This window comes from Artibeus jamaicensis, unplaced genomic scaffold (assembly GCF_021234435.1).
Source record: "Artibeus jamaicensis isolate MK-2021 breed Jamaican fruit bat unplaced genomic scaffold, CSHL_Jam_final scaffold_1964, whole genome shotgun sequence".
Lineage (NCBI taxonomy): Eukaryota > Metazoa > Chordata > Mammalia > Chiroptera > Phyllostomidae > Artibeus > Artibeus jamaicensis.
The window spans coordinates 31,818,246-31,841,500 of NW_026522030.1; the positions used below are offsets into that span (position 1 = coordinate 31,818,246).

The 23,255-nt window shown below is 41.0% G+C and overlaps 1 pseudogene; it reads right to left on the minus strand.

The window, feature by feature from the left end:
* LOC119052102 (replication factor C subunit 5-like) overlaps positions 1–20,869 on the minus strand; it is a 38,482-nt pseudogene extending 17,613 nt beyond the window's left edge.
* Positions 20,870–23,255: the final 2,386 nt, after the last annotated feature.

The following is a 23,255-nucleotide window of genomic DNA, read 5'->3' on the forward strand; positions in this document are numbered from 1 at the left end:
TATTTGAAGATGAATTGGTAGCAGAGAGACTTGCCTCTCACCAAATACCAATAGGCCATATTTTCTAGCTCTAACAGATAGGCAAGGCCACATGATTAGTTCTAACCAAATACTACTGTTAAATAGAAGTTGTGTGTGTCTTCCAGGCTAAAGCACTTAAATGCAACTCTCAAGCTCTCTCTTCCTCTGTTGCGTCAGGCAACCTGAAGACCACGTGTTCTGAATGTCATAACTAAAATATTAAAACTGCCTAGAAACTCTGACTCACCATTTGGAGAGGGGCTGACCTGAAAAGATGCCAGACCCCAGAATATGTGTATGTATTAACCACTCTGATGTTAGAGCTGCTTGTTAGTGCAGCATATTTTGGCCTATTGTGACTAATACAAGCTCTGTAATTAAAGAATTTTCTGGCTATAATTAATTCTACTTGTTTTCTGAATCAGTAAAAGCCATTGGGTTAGCCATATTCCTGACCTCAGAGTTGGAAATAGCTGCTTGAGGTACAATACTATGGCTGTTTAACATTAATTAGATTGCTAAATTTCTTTCACTCACTACCTTTATTCTACTACATGATATTAGGCAGTCACCTAATCTTTTTTTCCATTAAGGTTTATTAGTTGGAAAGACAGACAGAACAAAACAAATCTTGCTCTACTGTAGTAGATTATGAAGGGAATCACTAATAAAAAGATAGAAATGTTTTTTGAAAGTAAACTACAAGGTACTTTGTTGGCAGGAGCCACAGGAATGCAGAATATTGTTTCTTTCTCTTTGTAAGTTTTCAGTACATTGATGAGAAAACTAGTAATTACTATATCCATTTGGCGAAGGGTCTGTTGAAAAGGTGGGTTTGAGATTAAAGTTTTCATTTTCAATGAAAATTTTAAACAATGATCTTAAGAAAATGTATAATATTTTGATTTCTAGGTCTTAAATTAGAACATAAAGGAATAAATTCCTTTAAAATGGCTTATAAAAATAGATGTTTAGTGAATAAAAGATGATAAAACAAAGCCATATTTTAAATATTAAGGGCTTTTGGGATTTGGACAGTGTAGAGCTACCTGTTCTATTATAAAATTTATTTCTGGGTAAACCTAACCTCCCTGGGCCCACATCTGCTCTGTTGTAAATACCAGTTTGATATAATCTGCCAGGTATCTTAGTTTGCTTCTCCCACCATACTCTCCATTCTTTTTCACCCTTCTTCCTTCTCCCAGGAAGATAATCTGTGTGGATTACACAAACTGACTCCCTTGCCTAATGGTTTTTTGTTGGGTTTGGTCAGTAGGGAGTCCTCCCAGGTAATCAGACGGAGAAAACTGAGGTCAGGTGTTTATTTCGTCCTTGTCCTTTCACTACAGGGTGGCCTCAAGATGGCTGAGACCCTTCCTCCAAGGTCCTGCTTCCCCAAAGGTGGCTGCTCAGTAAAAGTCTCTTCTCTGGGATCCCGGTAACCACATTCTTTCCTTCAGTTCTTTCCTTCACACCAAAGGGGTGGTAACAGCTCTGGTGCTACTAATATTTCTGTGGTTCCTTTAAACTCCACATAAATAGCCCCTTTATAAATAAACACTTCTAATTCCACTAATTAAAATGTGTGGTAGGTTTTTTTTATTGAACTTCTATTTAACACATGGGACATTTCTATGCATTCCTCAAACCACGACACTCAACTTTCTGCTTCTGTTTATTTTCCAGTGATGGGCAGTGCCTTCTCACCTATCATCTCCCAGCCACGTGCAGAGACCCAGGATGAGAGCCAAAGGTGGTGTAAACTAAGAAATGATGTATAAGAGGTGAGGGGATTAAGAAGCACAATTAGGAAGTTACAGAATAGCCATGGGAATGTAAAGTACAGTATAGGAAATGGAGTAGCCACAGAACTTACATGCATGACCCATGGTCAAGAACAATGGTGGGAAGATTGCCTGAGAGAGTGAGGGGTGCTGGGTGGAAGGGGGGCAAAAGGAAACAATCAAGAAAACTGTACTAGCAAAATCAATAAAATATAAAGAAAGAAAAAGAAATGATGGTAAGGGTAGGTACCAAGAGATAGGATTAGTTGTTTTTTGAAGGGGGAAAGCATTAAGGTTGGGGTGGAATTCAAAGACACGGTCAATGTATTCCTTGCTAATGAAAACAAAATATCTATAGTTTGATAAGATCTAGATTGATGTAGTACATGCAGATGCTCTTCTTCACTTTTTTTTCCCATACCATTTTAGCAAGGCAGTATAAATTGTGGTTAAAGCATGCAATTTGGAGTGATCTCTATAGTTAAATTCTGATTCTGCCCCTTACAAGTTATATGACATTGGACAAGTTATATATCCTCTCTGTCTCAGTTTCCTTGTGTTTTAAATGCAGCTAATACTATTATTTAGTTCCTAAGTATTTGTGAAGATTAAAGTAGTTGGTATATATGGAAGTGCTTAGAATAGTGCCCAACCTATAGTAAGTGATCTGTAAATGTTAACTATTAAATTTAGAACCAAAATAAATCTTAGAATTTATTTAGACTAACCAGGAGACAAAGAAATAAAGGAGTATAGACCAAATCACTTGGCCAAGGTCAAATGGCAAAGATTAATCCCAGGTTTGTTCATTGGTTTATTTGTGCAACAAATATTTATCTCACCAGTACGGCTGTGATAAAAGAAGGTTCCATTAGTTTGGCCAAGTCTATAAAGATGGTTAGAACCAGACTGAGAACTAAATAAACAGCAATAGCAACAAATACAATCATGAAAAAAGCCCTGAACCTCACTTGTTCAGCTGTATCTTCCCTCATCATGCTACCTACACATGGTACAGCCCAGCTGTCAAAATGCCCAGTTTGGATTTTAATCAGTTTCCTGCCTAGCATCCCTTAGATGTAAAATCCATAATATGCAAAATCCATACATATTACATGGGTACAACAGTTGATACTTAGATCTTGGTTTTCAGTGTATATGCAAAAATGAAAAAGAGTAAGAAATTCCCCCAGAGACTCCACAGCTGTGCATGTGAAAGAACACAAATCTCTCCAACTAAGACCTCAGAAAGGGAAAAAAACCCTCAAAGTAATTTATGCTCTAAGATTTCCCCCAGATCTACATTTTCTGAAAGTCTCAGATGGTCTGTTTTGTGTGTGTGTGTGTGCTAATTTCATCCGCCTTGGTCAGACCATCTACTCCTGGGAGTGCAGAAGTCCCACTGGTTGGAGAACTGTCTCTGTCACTGGGGAGGGCAACATTTCAGTAAACCCTTTTTCAAGGGTGAAGACAGCTGAAAATCCCTTTAAATTTATAAGTGAAATTAATTGCGGAATTCTGTAGAGTGGGTTTGATGCTACTCAAAAGATTCCCCAATTGCCAATCTAATCCTTGAGTTAAAAAGTACTAAATCCAATGCTCCATTCAGGATGGAGAATCTGATTCCTCCAACTGCCAGGGAGAAGGGTTGGATGAGACTTAATCAAATAATAAAACAGAACAAAATCTGTTTATTAACTAAGGCTACATCAACAGAGGACATGATAAAGTGCACAACTAAAGTAATTTTCCAGGGAATTTGTGTTTGAAACAAGGCCGTAGGGGATAAAGTCATTTTCTAAAATTGTAAATTACAGTAAATAATTTTTGTTAATTTTCCAGCTTTAGGGATGGAAGTTGGTATATTTTTCATGGTCCTAGCTGGAAGTCAAAAGTCTTGGTGTCTGTTCCCACTGCTAGAATTGTCTGCTGGTGTTTTGGGACCATTCACTCATTTTTCTTATGCCTAAAATTTTCTGTGATTGGAAATAATATATACTGTATTTTGCCACATATAAGGCACAGTTTTTGCCCAAATTTTGAGCAAAAAGTAAGGATGCACATTATACATGGGTAAAACGATTACATACCATGGGTATAGAAATCCCATGTATAATGTGCACAAAAACACAGGTGTGCATTATACATGGTGAAATACAGTAATCTATATGTGATCTGCTTTTAACACATGTGCTACTAATTTCTTTATATAATAGAGAGTTGAGATTATTAACATTCAATTTGAGTTATAAAAATGTAATTTGTATTTTTGGAATATAACTTGAAACTAATGAAGTATACCATCCCATGCTATTATTGGGGAAAACACTATTTGGAATTTAAAACTTTCCCCATATGCTCAGCAAAGACATCAGGAGAAAAAGATTTCAGTTAACTTTTAGGTTAGCATATATGTATTACTTGAGCACATGCCATAAATTATCTTAAAAATAAAATATCATCCTGCATAATTTTACAAAACAAAGCTTGCTCTATGTTAAATGTTCTGTAAAGGAGTTATTGGATATTGTCACCCAAACTCCTGATATTTACATTTTATATCAACACACACACACCTCCTTTAAATGTCAAAATGTGAAGATCCACATGTATTACAATTAGTATAAACCTCTTTCTTTTCATGGAAGTAAGGACCAGTTATCCTCACCCGTTTTTACCCTTTCTTACTATTTCTTTATATTCAATACATAAGGGTGGATCCACTGTTCTCAGATCCATAGGAATTGAGGAGTTTTCCCTTTCCCCCAATCTCTTACCCCTTCCCACCCCTGAACCCTGTCTCTTAAGGAAAGAGGTCTCAAATCTTAGAAGGATCAAACTCTGTTATATAATTCTTACCTCAAAAGTCACATGAATTTCTCTTGTAATAGATTTGCATCTTCCTAACATGGCTAGATATCTCTGCTGTTCATCCTAAACCAGGTTAAGGGTTCTTTTAATATACTCTATGGGTGTTGTACAGACTAGTTAGATTGTATACACTTGGTCAAGGTATTTGAGGACCCATCTCAAGTTCCAGGAATTTGCTATTCCTGGAAAATGGAGCTTCTTTTGTAGGAGATTATTTTGAATAAATTTTCTGATTTGATTTTTCATATCATGTTAGTATAAAAAACTAGAAGAAAAATATTCTAGGAATAAACCCTTGAATAAAAAACTAACATATCTCCATTGAATATCTTTTGTACTACTGAAGATTTTCAACACAAGCTTGCTTCCACTGGCTTAGAATGAGTGTGTCTTCATACTTTATATCTTCAAAAGATCTTTGCAGATACAAAATCATCTTGCAGTCAGTTAATTTGAGAGATATATAAATGAACTTTTTTCATTATCACTTTCTCTTCTATGCTAGTCTTTCTTGCTTTGTGATCTTCAATGCCAGCTGTTCTAGTTAGAGTTCTCCGTAGAACTCACTGTGAGGAACAAATCAAGACATCAAATCAAAAGTTATTTTATCATTTCCATTTCCATGTCATCTGGGTGAGGTCTATATAAGTCCCCAATTAATGAGTAATTTACCTGTGTGGAAGAATAATGGCTTCCCCAAGTGTCAACATCCAAATCCTCAGAACATGTAAATGCTAATTTATATGGCATACGGGTTTTGCAAATGTAATTAAATTAAATTAAAGATCAAAAAATAGGGATATTATCCTGGATTATCCTTGGGGCCTTATTGTAAGTGTCTTTATAAAGAGTTAGTCAGAGCAGGGAGAGAAGATGGTGGCCAAGTGGGCAGAAGCTGAGTCATCTTGCTGTTGTCCCCAACTCAGATACTTCAGTGATCTTCTGAAAAATAAGCTGCACATTCAATGGAAACTTAGGTGATATGAAGCCAAGGAGTATAGAAGTTTGGAAGCCAAGGAGTACAGAAGATGCTTCACAATAGTTGGTAAGAATATTTTATAGGCTGAAGGGGAAATATCCCTTTTGTGCTTCCTGCAGCCATGGAGAGTCTGGTCAGAGATCACAGCTTTGTGGCTCCCTCCCTTCCCAGGGCCGAGAACAACCAGACCTGTGCAGGGAGTGACTTGGATACATGAAGTCAGGGATATCCAGGGTGCACACAAACACAGCGAGAAGCATACCTATAGCTGTAGCAGTAAACACCAACTAGGAGAGTGCCAGAGACAGAAAGGGATTGTGTCTGCACCTGGGTCAGGCAGAGGCGGCAGGCCATGCCCAGGTGTGACTGTGAGAGACTTTGGGCTTTTTGGAGAGGTATTGTGTATAGACAGCTGGAAAGTGATTGAATGCTGCAGTAGGAGTGTCCAAAGAGACTTTTTTAAAAAGGAGAGCTGAGGTGAGCTGGTCAGGGCCTCCATGTGCAGCTGCCCTGCCAGCAGGGGAAAGGATTGAGGGGGCAGTTTGCTCCCACTGAGTGTAGCTGGGCAGATTGATCAGGAAGGTGAATAGCAAGGGGATTTCCTTGCCCCAGCCTGGCACAGATGGCAGGCTGGAGGCTGAGCAGAGTGGAGAGCCAGGAACTGTGTCTGTTGCAAAGGCAGTGGTCTGGGAACTGAATGCGTGGCAGTTGAGTGCCTGAGATTATTTACAGCCAGATAGAGCCCCTTCCCCAGAGATTGCACCTCCAGGAAGGGAAGGACATACCCAGCCCCCACTTCCTACAAGATCGCAAGCACCACCAACAAGGAAGTTCTGCAAAACAGGAAGGACAGGCTCAAGGACCCCTCTACAGGGTGCATATCTGCAAGAGAAAGACAACATGAGAAACAACTAGAGGACCTATTTTGGACTTCTCTCAGGGTGATGTTCAACATACACTGGTCACTAGGGCCCTATTCCACTGAGGCTAGCAAAGCAGGGAATTGCCTGTAAGAACAGGAGGCAGCATGGGTGGAAGAAGGCAAAGTGGGAAATATTGGGACAACTGTAATACAATAACAATTTGAAAAATGATTTTTAGAAAGGTCATCAGAGGGACACTAGACTACAAAAGAGGAGAAGGTGATGCAATGATGAAAGCAGGCTTTGAAGATAGAGGAAAAGCCCCCAAACTAAATACTGGTTGTTCCTAGCAAATGAAAAATGTAAGAAAATGGATTCTCCACTCAGAGCCTTTAGAAGGACCAACTGTGCAAACAGTTTGATTTTATTCCTGTGAAACTGATTCTGAACTTCTACATACTGTGCAGCCCTCCAGGACTGCAAGAGTAAATTTGTGCTGTTCGAAGCCATCAAGTTTGTGGTACTTTGTTACACCAGCAATAGGAAATAAATATATCTGGCATCTATGCAGATAATTTTGAACTGTTTTTTAAGATTTCATTGATTTATTTTTAGAGAGAGTGGGAGAGAGAAAAAGAGGAAAACATCAATGTGTGGTTGCCTCTCGTATGCTCTCTACTGGGGACCTGGCCTGCAACCCAGGCATGTGCCCTGACTGGGAATCAAACCGGTGACCCTTTGCTTTGCTTTGCAGGCCAGCGCTCAATACACAGAGCCACACCAGCCAGGGCTAACTCTGAACTCTTATTTTGAACTCTAATATATGGTGATTGTATCCACAATAACACATCATCACAAAAAATTAAATGGATAGTTGGCTATAAAGTTCTGAATCTTAGCTTTTGTAGAAATCATGATATACATATAGCTATCTAATTTAGAAACTGAGGAGTCTCAATTATGTTGATTTTAATTATATTAATAGAATGTAATGATTTTTAGATCTTTTTAGAAGCCATATCTGTATCATATATTTTAATCTTACTTAATGCAAGAATCAAACTAGTAAGGAGTGTCAAGTGTTTCATTTTTATCTTTAATGGCAAAGAGTGCTCAATGTAATAAGAATAATACTCAGTATGTATAGGAGCAGGTAATCAGTTCTGCTTTTCCCAGTGAGATGCTCTAAAAAAAATCAGCCTGTAAATCTTACTGGGCAGCTTAGAACATTACAAACAATTCAACAGGCCCTTATATATCTGAGTTTCTGTCTAACTCTGCCTAAGATCATGTCTGTAAAATGTGTTAAGAAGCTGCTTATTGTATCATGTAATACAGATCTCAAGTATCTCATCTCTGAGAACCTGAACTCAATGTTTATTATATATATATACTATAGACTCCATCATACAACCTTCTATTAGATCAAAGCCAAAATTTCTCCCATTTCCGTATTCATAAAAGTTTTGTTTGCCTATTCAAAATCAATGAATCTAGGAGAGCAGCATCAACCCTTCCTTAAACACAGGATAATAACTATCACAGCATTTTCCTCCTTCTCAAGGTGATCACCATCTCTATTCTCATCACCATCATCTCCATCCCTAGTATTTGCAGCACAGTTAGTTCACAAAGAGCTTTAATTCTCATGACTTCTTTAGGATGAAAATTATTGACCTTTGGAGCAAGATGTAACATTTAGGTACTTCATCCTGCAACAATTTTGTGGAGAAATCTGGACCGCGTTATTATCTCCCTTGCACACTTCCCAACAAACTGCATGTTACAGAAGATATGCTTAATCGATGTTTTCAGAACTAAGGTTTGTAAATAAACTACATTTCAGAAAAGTTCCATTTACACAATATCAGACAAGCAGAATACCAGACACTAGAACTCAGATCTCTTTATTACATAAAGGACCTTTTTAAAAAAAAAGACTCCAGTGTCTTAGTTAAATAAAAGTTAGGGAGAGGATCAAAAGACAACAAATCATTAAAAAGTACAAATTCTTTGGCCTCATCTCACATGTGAAGAACAGAAAAAAAAATTGATGATGCATCAGCTTTTTAAACAATCAACATCATAATATTGTCACTGGATGTTGACCATTTGTTGTGGAAAAAGAAGGGATTTAGCAATGTCACTGTAGGTAGGCCCTTTGTACTTTCTTTGTTCATTATTTTTTCTCGGTGGGAAGCAGGAGTGAGATTTTGACTCTCTTGTGAACATAAAGGCAGCTTCTCTTTGCAGGCTTTGGTCTTCCTCACCAGCAGTGAATACACAGCTAACCCATTTCAGATTGATAGATATGTAAATTAAGATAATTGTTTCTATTTGTAAAGGGCAAACCTGTTGTCAATAAAATGTGGCAAGTGCTCCTTTAAAAGTCTTCCATTACTCAGAGAAATGTGTTTAAGTTGCTGAGGACCAACAAGGCATCTTGTTCTCTGTGGGAGTCTCAATTCTATGTCCATGGAACACTTGGGTCTTTGGGAAGCTATTCATTGGTTAAAACAACAGGGGATTCAATTTAGCGCATTACATAGACCACTCCCTTGTTTTTCCTGAAGATCTTAATTCAGTCTGATTTAATTTGATTAGGTTCCACAATTCCATATAAAAGACAGCTAATGTTCATTGTATTGCTACCTCCACAACCTAAGGAGGTAAAAATTATTTGTTTGGTTGTTAAGATGAGAAAACAAAAATAGGAAGGCAAAGGTAAGCACTACGACACTGAAGTTAAGAGTTGGGACTTGAGATTCATAGCCTTGAGTTCCCAATCCAGGCATAATCAGTAACTAGCTTGGAAAGAAAATGAACTCTTTTTCTGTCCTAAATTTCTGTCCTTGGTAAAATGGGGATGGGATCTGGGACTAGAACCTATTGCATTCAGTTGTTTTGAGGCTTTATGTTAAACTATGAATAATCAATTACTATCATTAAAAGTGACCAAGGTATTAAATTTCAGAGGTGGGGTTCAAAGCTCAAGCCCTTCTCATTGTACCATGTCTTCCTTTGGATGACATTCACAAAGGCCAGAATTTCTCATAGGAAATGTCTAGAATTAGGACTTCAAAATGATCTTTCTCATCAAGTTAAATCTGCTGTGTAGTGAGTTCCCTACCTACAGCTGGGGCTCCTGTTATGTCTTAAATTGAATGTTGTCAATGGCTGCAGGAACATGAGATAGAGGTCAACAGTCTCACATAGTTTCATGTTCCAGGACGAGAAATGGGTACCCAAAAGTACAGATAGTGAGGGACAAGCTAGAATCATCTACTTGTCTGTTTAGAAATCAGCCTCGAAGAAGACCAGCTAGGATAATTTGGACATACACACACACACACACACACACACACACACACATGCACACACACAGTCTCTACTATGCAGAAAACACCAAGCAGTAAGGAATATGCAGATTTCTTTAAAGGTCAAGTCCATCCTATTCTACAGTTCATTTCAGCGGGAAAGCCAGTGACATGCCCAGTCCCAATCAAAGCACTCAGTGCCATGGATCTAACAACATGCTCTAAGAGTGGGGGAAATGGAGATTAATGACCGAATAGAGTGGAGAAAAACTGATAAAACTTCTTGGCAAAAATAGAAAATATTGGGTTCCTACAAGCTATTAGGCACTAAAAAAATTGGCTTTTAAGTTGGGTTTTAAGGTAAAGACAGAATTCAATTGTTGGATACAGAAAGAATGAAATGAGAGAGAAGAGACAAAATATGCCTGGGATGCTAAAAGCAGTTATGATTTATATGGCACATAGTTCCTCATCACTGTGGGTGAACCCCATCTTCACATGAACTTTCAATTATGCTCAATTTCAAGGGTTGTCTTCTTGCCATGACATATTGAAAAACTTTATTCTAAATAATGTTCAAATAGCTTTTAAGCTTTTAATGTTTTAATTATTTTTTAAAACAAAAAGTTACTTTTAAGTAAGTACCATATAATACCAAAATTAATTTTAAAGCCAGGAAATTGTTTCTATAAATACGATTTTAAAATCATCACATAGCTTTGAAAAGTTATAAGAAATATTGCCTGGATCTAGTTTTTAAATATTGTTCAATATAATTTCCTCCTTTCAGCTGGCCTTCTTTACTGAATCATATTAATTTTTAAGTAAGTTTTTAAAAATCTGTCTCAAATTACTAAGAAATATCTCTCCACTGGTTTTTGAAAATATGAAATTCAATTTTGATTGTCAACATACCTGATCTTATTTATTGGTTAAGTTATACCTAATTAGGTAGGTTTTATTTGCCCAGTTTTTTACAGACGTGAAAAACTAAGAAACAGAGAAGAGACCTTTCAAAGCAGTTTAACACTGTGCATAAGAGCTGAAACTTGAGTTTGACTGCCCTGAGACCCAGCTCTGGCTTCATCATAAACTAGTTACATCACCTTGGCAATGTAGCTGAGTCTGTCTATCTAGAAGCCAGTTAAGCTAACTTGAATTTAGTTACTTAATTTTCTTAGCCATTTATGTAGACGTTGTTTTAGTCAACCATTTTTTTAACGATCTACACATTTGTTTGTTAAATCAGGACGGAGGAGTATATTAACCAAATTCTTCCTTTTCTTTAACAAATTTTCAGTAGAAATTTACCTTGAGTCAGGGATTATACTAGCAAGTGGAGGTACAGAGATGAAAACAATAGCTATTTTTAGAAATTTTGAAAATGTTTCTGGACTTCCGCCAAGATGGAGAAGTAGGTGGAGGTTCCACCTCACCTCTGTGCACAACCAAATCTAAGAACAACTATTTTTAACAGCAGTCACAACCAAGCCACACGGAAAATCGACAATACGGAGTCCAAAGGACAACTAGATACTCGGCTGGACCGGTACAAGGAGCGAGGCCAGCAGCGGAGCAGGTTAGCAAGAAAAAATTCCCGGGGCAGTGCGCGGTGCGCGCAGGCAACCGAGGGCGCTGATCGCCAGCGAGCTGGCTGCCGGAGCGCACAGGGAAGAGGCGCGGTGGGTCGGTCGCGCGCATTTACGTGCGGAGAAACCAGTGAGAAGGAAAACCCGCGCGGTGCAGCAGGCTCGCAAAATTAGGATCGGATAAGCAAGCCCGAGGCGTTTGAGTGACTGGATGCGCTGGGCTAGCGGAGAGGAACGCCATTGCTCCCTCTCTGACCCCGCCCCCACACACAGCGTCACAAACCAGCGACCTGGGTCGCCCCGTCCTGGTAAACAACTAAGGCTTCGCTCCGCTCACTTAACAGCACGAATAGACCAAAAAATGGCTCTAGGACAACTTAGAGCCCCAGAACCGATAGGCCTAAGTGATGAAGAAATAGCCAGTCTTTCAGATGCACAGTTCAAAACACTGGTTATAAAGATCCTTACAGAACTGGTGGATTTTAGTCACAAATTAGAGAAACATATGGAAGCTAAATTAATTGAAATGAATGCTGATACAAAAGATACCAATAGTAATGGAAAGAAAATTGGGATTCAAATCAAGGGAGAGGACCAGACGGAAGAAAAAAAAGATCAAACAGAAAGGAATGAAGAAATAAGAATTCAGAAAAATGAGGAGAAGCTTAGGAACCTCCAGGACATCTTTAAACGTTCCAACATCCGAATTATAGGGGTACCAGAAGGGGGAAAGGCACAACCACCAGTTGAAAAATTATTTGAACAAATAATAAAGGAGAATTTCCCCAAGATGGCAAAAGGGAAATAGACTTCCGAGAAATCCAGGAAGCTCAGAGAGTCCCAAAGAAGTTGGACCCAAGAAGGAACACACCAAGGCACATCATAATTACATTAGCCAAGATTAAAATGAAGGAGAGAATCCTAGAAGCAGCAAGAGATAAGGGGACAGTCACCTACAAAGGAGTTCCCATCAGACTGTCAGCTGATTTCTCAAAAGAGACCTTACAGGCAAGAAGGGGCTGGACAGAGGTATTCCAAGTCATGAAAACCAAAGATCTACAACCAAGATTGCTCTACCCAGCAAAACTTTCATTTAGAATGGAAGGACAGATAAAGTGCTTCTCAGATAAGACCAAATTCAAGGAGTTCATCATCACCAAGCCCTTACTATATGAAATGTTAAAGGGACTTACCTAAGAAAAAGAAGATAAAAAAGATGAACAGTGAAAAGACAGCAAACTCACAGTTATTAAGAACCACACCTAAAACAAAAGCAAACTAAGAGGATAGCTAGATCAGGAGCAGAACCATAGAAATGAAGATCTCATGGAGGGTTAGCAACAGGGGAGTGGGAGGAGGGGAAGGGGGGGAGAAGGTACAGAAAATAAGTAGTATAGACAGTAGATAGAAAATAGATAGGGGGGAGGGTAAGAATAGTAGGGGAAATACAGAATCTAAAGAATTTGAGACACATGTTCATGAACTAAAGGGGGAAATGGTGGGGGAGGGGTATGCAGGGTGGAGGGGAAGGGAGGGGGGAATAGAGCAAATGTAATGGCATAATCAATAAAAATAAAATAAAATAAAAAGAAAATGTTTCTACAAATATCAAGCCAGGAAAATAATAGGTAGGAGGTCTCTGACATCAAAATAAACCTGGACTCCACAGTGCTCAAATACTTCTTGAACTCCTTCATTAGCTATTTGGTTTGTCAAGAACTTGAATACTCTGTTAAAATTATATTTCTAAATATATATTTGCTGCTCTAATAGAAAACTTTACAAAAGGCTATGATGAAATATGTTTAGCGCAACTTGCCATCTTTTTTATAGGACATTGTTAAGGCACTTAGGGGACCAAATACGCCTCCTGGTGAAGAGCTCTGGCTTTGGCTCTGCTTACTGGCTGCCTAGTTTGGGGCAAGCTCTCTGAACTGCTGATGCCTCAGTTTTCTCATCTGCAATAAGGATGGCAGAAGCACCCAAGTTAAAGACTTGTTGTGAGGTTACATGAGATTTATGGATGTAACTCATAGAAACTGAATTTTATAAAGCTCAGTAAATACTAGTTTTTATTACTGTAAGTAGTTTTAAAATTTTATTATTCTTATCTCACATCTATAAGCAGAATTATAAAATTCAGAAATTTCAAAAAACACCCTACTTGTCTTTGACTTACTTGATTAGTTGGTTTGTTCCCAATGGTTTTGTTTGTTTGTTTGACCACCCTGCTCTCTAGTTCCATACATTTCTAGGGAGAACTGGGTCATTTTTGCTTGATTCTTGTAGGTTAGAGGTCAAACATTATGGTTGGGAGTAACCTCACCCTGGGAAATTAGCTCCTGGACTGGGTCTGTCAAGGTGAGATTGAAGAACCTATCTGCAAACTGATGCAACTTTTCAAAACCACCTCGCGATGAAGCCATTCAGAGAGGACACAAGGTCATCCCAATATAAATATGGGCTTAAACTGTTTATTTTTAAAAGTATATATTATTAATTTGCTAAAATGAATACATTTTTAAATATCTTTCTTGATTGAAAAGTATTAGCTTATCAATGTCTACATATTGTCTGGTATTATCAATTTGACGCTTACATTCTCCTCGATGTTCCTCTTGTCAGAGGAGACAATCTTCTACTTCAGACTCCCCTCTGGGTCCCGGAGGGCACATGTATCGAAGTCCAGTCAAGAGACAGAAACTATTCTGTCTTTACAGACAGAATTTAATGTAATAAATTGCTAACTAGGTGTGAAGATGTTAATGACTGACATGGTAGAAAAAGAACTCCAAGGTAATACTGATGCAGCAACTCCAGGAAGGAGCTACTTACCCTTAGGATGGAGAGTACAAAAGGAAGAAGTTGGAATTATTAACACTTAGAAACTTAGACGTGATCTCCATGAAGCTAAACCTCAGAATGTCAGGGGACACCTGCTAACTGATGCTGGTGGCTCCGAGATGGGGCTCAGAGAAAAGTCTGGTTCTTCAAGTTTTGGAAAAACTACTAGGATTGAGCTGTGGATACCAAAAGGAACTGCAGGGTGAAGAGGTTTTGCCTGCATGATGCTTCCAGGAATCAAAAGCAGAAAGGAAGCCCTGGCTGGTGTAGCTCAGTGGATCGAGTTTGAGCTGTGAACCAGAGTCACCAGTTCAATTCCCAGTCAGGGCACATGCCTGGGTTGCAAGCCAGGTCCCCAGTGGGGGCCATGTGAGAGGCAACCACACACTGATGTTTCTCTTCCTCTCTTTCTCCCTCCCTTCCCCTCTCTCTAAATAAATAAAATCTTTTTTTTAAAGCAGAAAGGAAGCCCCAATGGGAACAAAGAGGAAAGAGCATTTCCTCCCTTTCTGCTAACTTCCACTAGAGGCCCATATTAACAGGACCCAATACACAGCCAGCTGGCAAAGCAATAATGTGGTTTGCAAAGTCTCAGCACCTGGATCTCAGAGCTAAGTAGAAAACAGTAGACTTAGAGATGAGAGACAACAGCTTAATAATTGGCCTGGTAGGAAACATGTCTTATTGTTAGCACCTGGTATAGTTCCTGCAGTATGGTATTGAAGAAATGCTTGTGCAATGGATATGTACGTACTGTTAGGTCAAAATATGTGCTTTTAATAGCTAACATGCTATAAAAAGAACTGTGTTCATTTAGGAAAATAACTTGATGGACTACTTTCACTGTAGAAAGTAGGCTCCAATGTTAAAGTCCGGAAAGAAACAGAGAAATAAAGTGTCTTTTGTGGGGGTTCAGAATGAGCCACCCCAAGATGTGCCTCAGGGGTAGGCAGATTACTTTGGGCTAAAGGCCTTTTGAGCTGCAGGCTTGAGAGAAACTGTATCACCCCCACCTTTAACTGCCCAGAACTTAAGTTAGGGGACTTGCCTATAATAAAAGAGTATCAGAGATAACTTCTTTTGACCTATCTATAGGGCAAGGTGAACTTCTACTTACTAAATGTCTATTCTTATCACCCTGCAACAACCATTTGAAGTCCTCCGGTGCATTACCTCATCCTTAGCTCAGGATATTCTCAGACCTCAATCCCAACTTCTATCTCTGAACCTCTCATGTATGTGAGTCTCTGACACTCTTGTATATGCAGGATTCCCATACACATGTATGTGTTAAAGTTGTTCATTTTCTCTTGCTAATCTGTCTCATGTCTACTTGATCATTAGAACAGCTGGAGCACCTTGAGGATAGAGGGAAATTTGTTCCTCCTCTACACTTTCACGAGGAGTTCGTGGAAACTGGGGTGAAGTAAGGTGAGAGAAAAAGTAAGCAACTGGAGGGATAGGAGAGGTTGTACAGTCAAAGAAAAAAAAGTCCAAGCAAACTGTAAGAAGACTGCAGTAGTTGGCAAAAGGTAACCAGTGAGAATTTCCTGGTTGAGGGACAGTAGGACTTTTAGAAGTATAAATGCAAATACTGAAATTTACATTTGTGACCATGACTATAAGGCAAAGTAAAATCAAGTTTTCAAGGCATTGGCATTTGCTACTCATACCGGTTTACATCTGAAATGTTTACAAGTGAAGGGGCAGTTTGCTTTGGACAGTGAAATGATCCATAGGCCCCACCTTAACTGGGAGCACTGAAGCCTTTACACCGACTTTGCCACCAATTAAAATTCCCCAGAGTGACCAGGCTGTGAGTCTGCACAGCACATGGGGAGGCTACAGAAAATTTCATGAGCTCTCAAAGATGAGAGGGGACCCTCGCTTACATCCTGGTGACATTTGTTTTGTTAGAGTGCACACCATTTTGTGCCACAGATCTGAAGAACCAAATATTCCATAAATGGTTGGCTGACTGGTTCTATTTTTAATCCAAGTGTGAGTTCACTGAAATGATGCTTTGTTTGAATATCCACTTGAGCCCATCCTCCAAGTTGTAGATCTGAGCCTGGGTACGTACAAACGCAGAATAAAGCCTATCTCCCCTATATAAAATAGTAGATATAAAAGCCACATAAAAGTGTGGTACGCAAACAACCACACCACATTACGAAAGGAAAAGAATAGTTCCTTGAACCCACTGGTTAAAATGCTTTTGTGATTGGCTAGGCTTATATGATGTATAGGTAGGATTGGACAGGAGAGTGGACTGACTTCTAGGTTCCATTTTCACTAATTTGTTTTTCAAGGAGCTCCCTGCCTCAGTTGTTTTACTGACAAAATAAGAAGGTTGTTTTCCAACCCAATTTTTCTATGCGTATGTGTGACTGATGTTTGGGAATGCCCCCAATTCTGGAGGTATATGAAATAAGGTGTTTTGTTTTCTTTTCCGGTAGTGACAAAAAATTCACATCAGAAAAACATAGCTCTTTCTCTTTTCTGTCATCCCAGTAGAAGTGCCTCCAAAATTAACATTATAGAGAGAACGTGTTTATGACACAAAACCAGCGTGATACTTCTATTATGCTTGAAAGTTTCAGGTTTTGAACATATCCTAAAGAGACTGCCTACTTCATCCAGCCATCTGCCTACATATGTGGTAAGTCTCGTTATGCCACCTTTAATTTCTCATGAGGTTTCAAAGGACAAGATCATATGGAATTTTTGTTTCCCTTGTGCATTAACACACAGTACCCAAAGATTACTGGGAAAGTGATAGGTAATTTAACAGGCACCAACGAATTTCTGAGAGAAAAAAGGGTGGAGATCTATGCCTTCTTTATGATGTTCCAGGTTATTTGGATATCTCTGATTGACTGAGGTGGCTGTAGGTGAGCTAAACTGAAAGAAAAGAATCTTTTTTAGCACAGCACTTCTCAAAGTGTGATCTGGGGCCCAGCCAAAATCACCTGGGAGCTGGTTACAAATGCAGAGTCTCAGGCCCCACTTGACCCTGCTGACTCCGACTCTCTGGAGGTGGGGCCCAGCACACTGTGTTGCTCTGTGGACAAAACCTCTTCAGATGACTGATGTGCACCAACAGTTTGAGAAGCAATGTTAGCAGGCTGATAGACTTTTTACTCTTCCTTTACAAGGCAGGAGCAGCAACCAGGTCTGAGTCAGCCTGGGGTCCCCTTGCAGGGAAGAAGAAAAGAAATTTTCTAGTAGTAACTGGGATGAGAGTTCATATATTTTGTATGGTAAATAAACAGGGTCTTATTTTGTTCTCCAGTTGGTGAAACAGTATTTATTTGATTATAGTTTGGTTCTCTGGTTCTCCTGGATTAAAAATACAATCTTATAATTTCAACAACTTCAGTACCCCAGTGTAAGTCATTTAAAAACTCAAATAATGTAAAATGACAACTGTTGCATCAACTTAAAGGTACCACTGTTACTATTCAGTTTCCTCTCTTCCAGTACATTTTCAATGTACACTATGGAGTTGAGATTATTCCCTCAATAGGACTTCACAAACATTTCTAGATGAGTAAAATTTTATAAGCATTATATTTAATGGCTGCATAATATTCTAGAGACTGCAAACAGCATTATTTATTTAAACATTTTTCCTATGGGGATATAGGTTAATCCCTATAAAAATAAATTGCAACACAGTTAATGTTACAAAATCCTCACCCAGGATAAATTCTCAGGCAGACTAAAGCCTTGTCTTTTTAGGCAATAAATGAGGCTACCAGTTAGTAATACAATGTCTTGTCCTCTCTAGCCAAGAAACATTTTTAAGAAAGGAGGAATATCATCTCTAAGGTATAATTACTTTGGGTAGCTAAGCAGTGCTATGCATGTAGTCATACACATTGAAAGGACTGATCTAACGTCCTGAGAGAAAACCAAGGCAATATTATAACCATAATTAAGTGGTTTTCCTTTGTCAGCACTGGATGGATACATTTGCCGCTTTCTCTCTCTCCTTCCTTCCGAGCTCCCTAACTTTCTTTCTCACTTTGCAACTTCTTTTCTTTATTCCTTCTCTTCTCATTTCCCTCCCTCCCTCTCTCCTTCCTTCCCCTTCTCATCCGTGTGTTTCAATATTGTGCATTCTTTCTGGAATGACTCTAACTCAGCTGGGCCTGTACGACAATTCTCCAGCTGCCTTCTTACTTAGCATCTATCCACAGTAACAGGAAAAACACACCGTCCATGACGGTGCTGACAGAACTGGAGGCGGCTCGGATGGGAAAGCATATCTGAACGCACTTAAACGTGATGCTTCAATAATGAGACCTGTGACTTAAAGCAAGACCTGGGCGCACACAGAAGACCTGTTCCTTGTGGCAGGAAAGAACCGTTTGGACCAAACTAAACAGAACCAAAATATCTTCTTAACAATATTATTTTAAAAACTTTCTCGTGAGTTACTAAATTAGCTTTTTTGACTGTTTGATCATTTAATAAAATCCTTTTTAACATGACATTCTCAGCATGGTTCTTCAGTTTAAAGAAATGTTACTATAATAGTACAACTATAATTCTCAGATGCTTTATTTTCTGTTAATGATATATGTGTGTATCATGTGACTGAATGTAGATCATATGAATATATTATGGCTTAAAACTCAGAATTTGAATTTCATGGACCATGCTAAAATTCAATAAAACTACATTTGAATGCAAGGGGGAAAGAGCAACATGTGGCTTGAATTTTCCTTAAAATACACATGGGATAGTTAAGGGGAAAAAGTGCTTGGGACAGAGTACATCTGGAGCTTTGCCAAACTCATACCATTTGAACAATGGTTCAAAACTGAATTCAAATCCCAAGCAGATCTCCTCAATCTCCCCCAAAGGGTATAAGGTAGCATTTCAGCTTTGAAAGATAAAGTTCATGAAAATACTTTCAATGAGCAGAATGAGAATGTTGGACTTGAAGAAACTATTTTTCCCTCCAGAATTCAAGGACTTCCCACCTCCATTTGGATCCCCATTCTGCCTCTTCACCTACAAAGAGATCATCACTGGCTTTTGAAACCATGTTTTCTAATTTCCCATTTTCAACACCAATTCCACCCTGCCTCCGCTCCCCTGTATGCAGAAGTCTGTACACACAGTCGGATTAACACCCACACAACTTCAACTCCACTGGGACACACCTTCCAAGCCTTGATCACACTTCCAAAATATCCTGTGCCCATTTCATAGTCAGGAACAGTGAAGAATGAAAATTGTTATTCAGTGGAGGAGCCAAATCCCACCACAATTTACAATAATCTCTACAATTTTGTGCATAGCAGAAATGGCAATTTTGTTGGTGAATGGAATTTAAGGGGATTTAGTGGCTTTGGTGATCAATGTTTCTTCTCAGGCATTCTGTTTCCACACTCTTCTGGAGTATGTCTGCACGTGGGCTAAGCAGGCAAATGTCACCTTTGAGCCCCAGGAGAGGTGTTGATCAGCCTCCCAAAGGCTGCAATGCAAAGACGCTTGGAGTTCAGCAGTGCCACTTCCAGCTAACTGGCTCTGATTCCTGTGGATGCAGCCAGCCCTCCTCCCTGGCTGGACTAATGCCAGTCTACTTAAGGAGATAATTGACCACAAGCCAGCCTGACTGACAGGCTTCCTAAGCGCCAGATGCCAAACGCATCTATCCCAGTCTTTGCAGGAGGGCCTGTTCTCCTAGGGACCCCAGCTAACATCACTACACCCTCCCTTGGCCCTTGGCTCTCGTCTTAGCTTCTCAAGGAAATACAATCAAATAGGTTATTCCAGGTTGTTTTACTTCTACTTTTCTTTTAAGGACCCCTACACTAAAACCGTTCTCCCTTTCTATGTTCCTCCCATCTTCCTTAGGGTCTGTGAATTCAGTGAAGTGGGATACAGGCTAAGCAACCATTTTTCTTTCTATCGTTCTAGAAACAAGAAGTGTAATTTTTTATCTCCATCAGTACTTAGCATACCCAGTGTGATCTTATTGAACCTGTGAACAGAGATGGTCGTAAGTATATAAGCTCCTTTACTTCCATCTCACTTAGGTCCAAAACTTACTTTCCCTCCACCCCAATATGTAACTAGAGAGAGAATCCCTGTGAGATCATATGAGATCCCATACTCAGTTGAGAAGGATACCAAAATATCACCATCATCTTATTATTCTTATTATCTTTAGCAGTTCTCCATATACTTAGATTACCAGGACTAAACTTTTTTAAAATGGTTTGACCCCTATTTAAACATTTAAAACAAGCACTGAATCTGGCTCAGTGTCTTTGAGTGGGTGTTTTTTGACACATGGGTATGAAGACCTGATTCTGGTCCAGCAGCAAGCTGGGGCCTGGGGTCCTCCCAGTCCTGCTGTCCCAGAGGTCTGCCCAGAATAACCCTGCCAACCCCAGCTTGGCTCCTGACAGCACAGTCACAGTTAGACTGCAGGTCCTATCTTAGTTAGGAAAGGTCTTCAGGGCAGTCAGAGTCCAGGGCTTTAACTGGGACCTCCCTCGAGGTCAGAGTTTTGGAGGAAGCTCCTCCCCTGTGTGTACTTACATGAATCCCCGAGTTCTCCGGTGTCAGTGCCATGCATCGCTCCTTTGAGTACCAGGGTCTCCTGCTGGAAGAAAACCTAAGTGGAATCATTTCTAAACTCATGTTGCCTTGTATTCTGCTTTCTCTCTCTCCTTACAGTAAAAACAAAACAACCATGATCCTCCCACACAGGTAGAGGGGGTGCAAGCGAGTGTGCAGAAGTGGGACTGGGTGATAAGAAGGTTCAGGAAACCGGTGGGGGTCAATTATTCATCCATCTCCGAAGCGTGGCCCACAGGCTCTTCTCTCAGGAGAGGCTGGCACTTAGGCCAGCCCTCCACCTGCCCAACGTCACTTTGGGCTGCGCCCCCTTCCCAGAAGTGGGACGACAGGCATCACTATAAAGTTCACTGGCTCTTTCAGACACCGGTGGAGAAGGATGTTCTTTTGAAGAAACTCCTGGAACCCAGGACCTCCTTCTTCAAGCCAAGTCACTCCCCACCTCTAAATTAGGGGTCCCCACCCAGGGCTTTCAGGTTTCACCTCACCCAGAGATGTGGACAAAGAAGCCAGATTCTCAAGTCCCCCCAAATCTGTGACTCCCATGTCAGTGTCTCCCTTTCTTTTTTGTCTTTCAACATCAAACTAGTGTAGTGCAAAACCTTGGAAAGTCTCAAACTGACAGAATGAAATACACTAGAATTGTCTGAGCCCTCAGTGAGGTACTGGCCTGAACTGAGACGTGTTTCCCAGGCACAGCCAGGATCAGCTGCACGATGACCGGGGAGTTGTAAGTCAGGGATGCGTGGAAACATCTATCTTTTAAGAAGCAACCCCCCCCCCCCCAGTGTCATTACCGTGCGCATGTCATCTTGTTGGCCCTTCACTTTCTTCTGAGGAAAGGCTACAGGAGTTTTCCACGGGGTCTAGCTGGGCAGAGGGAAGCTACTTCAAGATGGAGCCCTGTTCTCGGATGCAGAGCCGAAGCTGGGCCGCGGCTGCCCGGCCCCAGCGGGGTTCCCCGCACCGGGCTGGGCCACCTCGCCAGCTCTCCGCGCAGCCCCGCAGTTGCTGCAGCCTTCAGGGCCCTTTCGGGGAGGACGGGCCGCAGGTCCGAGGGCTCTCGCGGGCCCAGCACTCTGCGGCCCAGGGCCTCCAGCCGGCGCCATCCCAGAGCCCAGCTCGCCCGGCGCCTGCGCGCAACAGGTCCCCGGGCCCGGGCGGCGGAGCGGGACCTCCTGGTTAACGCGGCCGCGACGGCCGGGACCGCATCCAGGCGCCGGCCCCTCGGATTTCAGGGGGGCGCAGCTGGGTACCCACCCAATGGAGCCGATTCTCCTGTCGCGGCCTGCCTCGAGGACCTCAGGAGATGGGAAAGGGTGTGGGGTGGCGGTGGTGGAGGACTGATGTGAGCCTCGTGTTGGAAAAACAACGACGAAAATCACTGTACCGTCCCCGCCCCCACCCCACCCCGCCTACTAGGTGCACTAGAGCTCCGTTTGTACAGCAGATAGATGCGCCAACTGATAGAGGGAGCCGCGCAGGAAACGCGTCCCTGAGGGTGACTGGCCTGCGAACTCACCCCGAGGAAGCTCTGATGTTAGGAAATAACGGGGACGGAAGGGTCTGCCGAGTCCTGTGATCGCGCAGTGGGCTCTGGAACCGCGCTCTGGTCTCTTGAGAAGCGAAACACCTTCACACCGGCACCGGCGTATCCAGAGAGAAGTTTTAATGGAGAACACCTGGTACAACACTGGCAGACACGAACTTGTCACAAAATCACAACCCGAACGCGGCGCGGACGCAAACCGGAGGCCACGAGCCACTGCCTCCTCCCTACCCGCCCTCCTTCGTTCCCCAAAGTTTATTGCAAGTAAAGTGCTATTCCTGGGGCTCAAAGGGGGGAAGGAGCAGCAGCGACAAACCGAGTTTCCTCTCCACTCAACAAGGACTGCAGCGCGCACAGGGGCCGGGTCATCCTCTCGCATCTGTTTGAGGGGACAAACCAAAAACCACAAAATGCTCCTGGAAGCCTTGGGAGCGACACTGTCCAGTGATGCGGCAGATTTTTCTTGCATTCATGAGTTAGGGGACAAAAATCCCGGGATGCAAGTAATTTTTCCCCTTTAACATCCCAAACGGAGCAGATCGTTAAGAATTCGTATTACTTGGGGACTTGTAAACGGTTTCATCCGATTGATACACAAACGAATTGCAGGTAGAAAGTCGCCTTTTATTGTCTCTTTGGTTGCGTTTCCCGAAATTTACTTCTGGAATCTGGGGCTTTGCTGTTTAAGCCGTTGCTGCCTCTCTTTTGTGCAAACTAATTGCTTTCGCTTTTCTCTTATCCTCCTCGACCCCTGGGTCAGAGCCAGGAAACTCACACGTTTCCCAAGATCCCTGGTGGCGTTCCCACTGCCCCGTAAAGCGGCGTCATTCATAAC